Source organism: Adiantum capillus-veneris, chromosome 1 (assembly GCF_014529385.1).
Source record: "Adiantum capillus-veneris isolate H3 chromosome 1, ASM1452938v2, whole genome shotgun sequence".
Taxonomy (NCBI): Eukaryota; Viridiplantae; Streptophyta; class Polypodiopsida; order Polypodiales; family Pteridaceae; genus Adiantum; species Adiantum capillus-veneris.
In genome coordinates, this window is record NC_140931.1 from 130,233,526 (window position 1) to 130,240,131 (window position 6,606).

Here is a 6,606-nt window from a genome sequence, read left to right on the forward strand (position 1 = left end):
TACTTAAATAAATAATACGGTTACGGTGTCCGTCGTAGGCTATAGGGTGTCCGTGAGCCACGAGGGTTAACATTGCCCCCCTTCCTGATGTAGATTCCGTCCTCGGAAGCTATTGAGTTGAAGCTTGGTATGTCCATGTTGTAGAGCATCTAGATTTGAATCTGCAAGGCAAAGTCACTGTTTTAGCAAGCGGAATTATATTGCCATAAATCATGAGGGGAATGTAAAGTACATGTGGAAATGAGTAAATGCAAGATTTATGAAATGTTAGACTGCCATTAAGGACAAATAAATTGCACTTTGAGTAAATTAATTAATCAAGAGTTTTGAGCTTATGGGTGAGTCTATCAATTAGTTAGCTATGACTAAGGTTAAAACAACTACTCTAGTACTAGCTAAGCTAAGAAGATTATCTAAATGCAAGATTCCCTAATTATGCTTTTCAGCTTTGATTAGCCAACTCGCTCTCACAACTGCAAACAAAAGCTTGAAATGTTAACTGTAAGCTCAATGGAAGTCTTTTAATTTTTCTTTTTTTCTTTTTTTCTTTTTTTTTTTACTACTTTTTTACTTTGGGTCACAATCATGTGACGTGTGTGCTTATTTTGTATGTCCGGGGTTTTTTTCTTCTCAAGGAAAAGCGCCCACACTAGGAACCTCTAGGGCTCTAGTACCATAGACAATACATGTGAGTGAAGTACCAATTCCAGCCAGGATTTCTCTTCCAGTGTAAGATTTTTCATTTGTGGCACTTATGTTGTTTTCTTCTTTTTTTTTTACTTCCATTTCCTTGGTATTCGTACTAGTGTTTTTTGTTGTTTAAGTGAGCAAGCCTTTCTCTGCCTAAAACATTCCTAAGGCCACAGTAGGTTGCTTCTTCCTCAACCATGATATACATGAACTGCAAAGCATGAAACAAAAACTGCTTGTGGACACTTGCATGTCAAAAAACCCAGCCCCACTCAAACAAGGGTCCCTAACTGTGGATGAAAAAACCCTTGGGGGCTCAAGGAAAAAATCAACAGCCCTATATATAATACCCATCGTTTTGTTAATATATTCTTCAATTTACAAAAATGGTTTATAAGGAGTTACATCACTCCTGTTATATACAACGATAGCCTCAAAGGCTTAATGAAATGATTTTATTAACTCTTGAAATCCTTCAAAGAATGCTTTGGATCATCTTTAACTTCGATAAACATATACCATCTCTGAGATACTTCACTTTGTCTTTGTATAATCTGTCAATATCACAAAATCAACGTGCACAAGATAAAAATAATATCAATGTCAGAGAAATACACTGACATAATGTCTTTGGAGATGGTTTGTAACACTTCAATCAAAATTAGACCGATTTATGTATTATAAAATCTTCTTAGCCTAAAATACCATGTAATATGTGTACATATATACAAAGCCGGTACTCAAATTTTACCATGGGAATCCTTATTTGTATAAACTCTATTCAATGTAAGTTTTCTTGATCATAAATTAATCAACATGAAATGGCATCACAGAGAAACTCTATGAAGAAAGAAACATCTCAAGCATAGAAAAATATCATAAAATAAGATAATGGAACAATATCATGACATCATAAAACGATCATCTCGATCATTACAAATCAATATAAGACAATATCATGGCATAATAAAGCAAAGCCATAAAATAATAATCATGTCAAGCATAATAAAATATCATGGAAAAGCACCATGTCATCACTCTTTCAATCATCATGGATTAACACCATGGTATCATGGCATAGCACCATGGTATACAAATCATTGAAATTATAAGAAATCATTACCAAATAATTATATGGAATAAAAACTATTTAGATCACAAGAAATCATTATGAAAGAACTTCATGGCATCATAAAATAAATCCGTAGAATAATAAACATAACAAAATATCGTGAAACGATATCATGAAATCACAAAACGATCATCTTAATCATTACAAACGAACTTAAAATAACAACATGGTATGATGAATTGACTTCATGCAATAATAATTCTTTTAATTATAATAAACATCATGAAAAAATATGACGGTATTAAAATGACTCTATCTAACAAAAAACTATCTCAATTATACTAAGTCATTCATTAAACAATGCTATAGAACAAAAAATCATCTCAATAAGAAACAAGCAGTATCATCATGAAAACGCATCATGGTATCATGAACAACTCCACGAATGAGTAAAATTCTTACTAACAAACAATAAATACAAACGAATTTTAAACATTATAAAAACATAGTATGTCTTATAGAACAACTCCATGAAATAATATGTATCTTAATAAAAAATCATTATGAAAACACATCATAGCATCATGGAACAACTCTATAAATGAATAAGTATCTTAGTAAATAAATGATTAGTATGAACAGCTTATAATTACCATGTAAACACATCATGACATTATTGAATAGCTCCATGAAAGAATAACCATTTCAAAATGAGAAACGATATGTACGAACGATTTGTAAATCACCATGAAAATGCATCATGACCTCATGAAACAAATCCATGGAATAATAATCATCTCAATGATAAACGACTAGTATAAGTGACTTCTAACATATCATGAAATCATGAAACAACTCTATAAAAGAATAATCGTTTTAGTGACAAATGATCAATACGAACAACTTCTAATCATCATGGCATCATGCAAAAACTCCTTGGAAGAATAAGCTATCTCTTGTAGAATTACCAGGTTTTGTAATTTATAGGCTGGCTCGGTAGCCTATTGATGTAACTTTTGTTCCTTTCTAATACAATTCTCCGCGCTTATGGTTATAAAAATTAAAAAAAAGAATAATCATCTCAATGAAAACAATATGTACGAAGGATTTGTAATTACCATGAAAATGCATCATGACCTCATGAAACATCTCTATGGAATAATAATCCTCTCGATGATAAATGATTAGTATAAATGACTTCTAACATATCATGAAATCATGAAACAACTCTATAAAAGAATAATTGTCTTAGTGACAAATGATCAATACGAACAACTTCTAATCATCTTGGCATCATGCAAAAACTCCTTCGAAGAATAATGTATCTCTTGTAGAATTACCTGGTTTTGTAATTTATAGGCTGTCTCGGTAGCCTATCGATGTAACTTTTGTTCCTTTCTAATACAATTCTCCGCGCTTATGGTTATAAAAATTAAAAAAAGAATAATCATCTCAATGAAAAACAATATGTACGAAGGATTTGTAATTACCATGAAAATGCATCATGACCTCATAAAACATCTCTATTGAATACTAATCATCTCGATGATAAATGATTAGTATAATTGACTTCTAACATATCATGAAATCATGAAACAACTCTATAAAAGAATAATCATCTTAGTGACAAATGATCAATACGATCAACTTCTAATCATCATGGCATCATGCAAAAACTCCTTGGAAGAATAATGTATCTCTTGTAGAATTACCTGGTTTTGTAATTTATAGTCCTTTCTAATACAATTCTCCGCGCTTGTAATGAAATTGGCCTATTTAATTTGAGAGTAGCGGAAATTAAAGAGAGTACTTTTGAGAAATGACTTTGTGAGCATAGCGGTTGAACATAATTGAAGGTAGTAACATAATCATAACAATTCGTTAACTTGGCATGAACAATAATTTTGCAAGAGAGAGAATTTAGAAAACATGACAACAGTTGAGGACCGGATTTATGTGGAGCCGGTTCCCCCTCCAATAGGCATTTGTATTATGATTTCACCCATTAAGAGAGACTTGTTACAATACAGTCTTTGTGTTCCTTGTGACCTAGGTGATGCAATGAAGATGGAAAGCTTCATGCATCACAAACATAACATAAACTTGAAGAAAGCTTTAACTATCCCAAGCCTCAGTCCCAAGACCTCAAACACCTTCGAAGGTGGAGAGAGCTAGCAGGGAATGAGGGTAGGGAAGAGGAAGAAGAAACATTTCGTAGGAGAAAGAATTAGTTCCTCACTTATCATAACTCTTGTTGCTAGCATATATGATAGCATAGTAATGAAGAAGAAGGAGATGGAAAGCTTAGGCATTGAAGCATGGCTCTTGGTTGGATTTGCACTCCATAGCCAAGAGTGTTGGTGTAGGCTCTCAACCTCTACTTTCTTGGAGAAGGAGAGGGAGCTCTTGCACTTTGCATAGTACACAATGAGATTTCTTGTGAGTGTGTGTGGGTGAGTATACCCCCTAAGCAACCCCCCTCCTTGCTAGGTCGACCCCCTCTTCTAGCTCATCATTGAAGCTCATTGGCTCTTGCCAAGCCTAGCCAATCACAAGCTTGGGCCATTTCTAGCAATAGGTGTAGTCTTGGGACAAGTGTCCCCCTTTCCCTTTTGAGAGAGAGGACTTGATAAATGCAAAAACAATTAGATAATTCAAGTAATTTATCATTGGACCCCTTTGAAGCCTAGCCAATAGGATTCAAGCATCTCATGAAGGTAACATGGTTAGGGGCCTGACATGTGTCCCTGCTGCCTCTTCAAGCTTGGGTCTTCCTTGAGTGTGTGAGTGTGTGTTCTCTCTCTAGCCCCTAGGAAAAGGGCTCGCCCTCCTCTTTGTAGAGATACCTTTGACTTTTGGTGCTCAAGCACCTTAGTCATCAACCATGACTAAGCACTTGGACTAGGGGTGTTCCCACAAGCATCTCAGGCAAGCATGTCAAAGCACCTCAAGAACCTTAATCATGCAGTAGGTCAAGTACCTCAAGAACCTTAATCAAGCACCTCGAGCTTGGGCCGGGTTCCCACCTCAAGCTCAGACCTAGCTTACCTAAGGTCAAAGGACTTTTACACACATTATTGGAGGTCTTCAATGAAGCCAACCCTAAGGTCTTATGCTCCATTGGTTAGCCTTGCTCTTTGATAGACCATCTCTCATTTGGGTCCCTTTACCCCATTGGCCCCGTGTTGAGATAGATCTATAAGCACATATCTATATCTTAACACTTGTTCCCGTTTATTCTCCCACATTAAGTGATAAATTTAATATGAGAAAATCATTTGGGTTGGTTAGATATTAGATTTTATGACAGTGCTTATGGTTATAAAAATAAAAATAATAATAATCATCTCAATGAAAAACAATATGTACGAAGGATTTGTAATTACCATGAAAATGCATCCTGACCTCATGAAACATCTCTATGGAATAATAATCATCTCGATGATAAATGATTAGTATAAATGACTTCTAACATATCATGAAATCAAGAAAGAACTCTATAAAAGAATAATCGTCTTAGTGGGACAAATGATCAGTACGAACAACTTCTAATCATCATGCAAACATATCATGGCATCATGTAAAAACTCAAAGAAGAATAATCATCTCAATGAAAAAGGATCAATAGGAACAATATTTAATCATCGAAAAAATGTATCATGACATCATGGAACAACTCTATAACCAATAATCATGTTAATAATGAACGACTAGTACGAACAAGTTCTAATCATCATGGAAACTTATCATGATATCACAAAACAACTCCATAGAAGAATAATCATATCAATAAAATGAACGATCAATATAAACAATTTACAATCATCATGAAAATACATCATGGCATCATGGAACAACTCCATGAAATAATAACTTTATCAATAAAATGAACGATCAGTATGAACAATTTCTAATCATCATGGAAACACATCATGGCAACATGGAACAACTCCAGGAAATAATAACCATATCAATAATAGAACGATCGATATGAACGACTTGTGATCATCATGGAAACCATCATAACATCATGGAACAACTCCACGGAAGAATAACCATCTCAATAGAAAACAATCAATATGAACGACTTTTAATCATCAAGAAAACATATCATGACATTATAAAACAACTCTATGGAAGAATAACCATATCAATTAAATGAACGATCACTATGAACAACTTTTCATCATCATGGAATTGCATCATGGCATCATGAAATAATAACAAATGATCAATACGAACAACTTGTAATCATCATGAAAACGTATCATGGCATCATGGAATAAATCCATCGAATAATAACCATTTCAATAAAATGAACGATCAATACAAACGTCTTGTCATTATCATAAAAACGCATCATGGCATCATGGAACAACTCCATGGAATAATAACCATATTAATAATAGAACGATCAGTATGAACGACTTGTGATCATCATGCAAACGCATCATGGCACCATGGAATAACTCCATGAAATAATAACCATCTCAATAACAAACGATCAATACAAACGATTTTTAATCATCATGGAATAACTCCATGGAATAATAATCATCTTGATAGCAAACGATCAATACGAGTGGCTTGTAATCATCATGAAAACATGTCATGGAACAACTCCATGGAATAATAATCATTTTAAAATAAAAAATAAAAATAAACGAGTAGTTTAAACCACTTCTAATCATTATGAAAACGCATCATGAAACAACTCCATGGAGTAATAACTATCTCAACAATGATGAGCGACTCCTAGTCATCACATGAAAATATACTTCAATAACAAACGATCATAAGAATTAATGATGAGTAAAAACCATAAGTTTTTTAATATGTTTTGG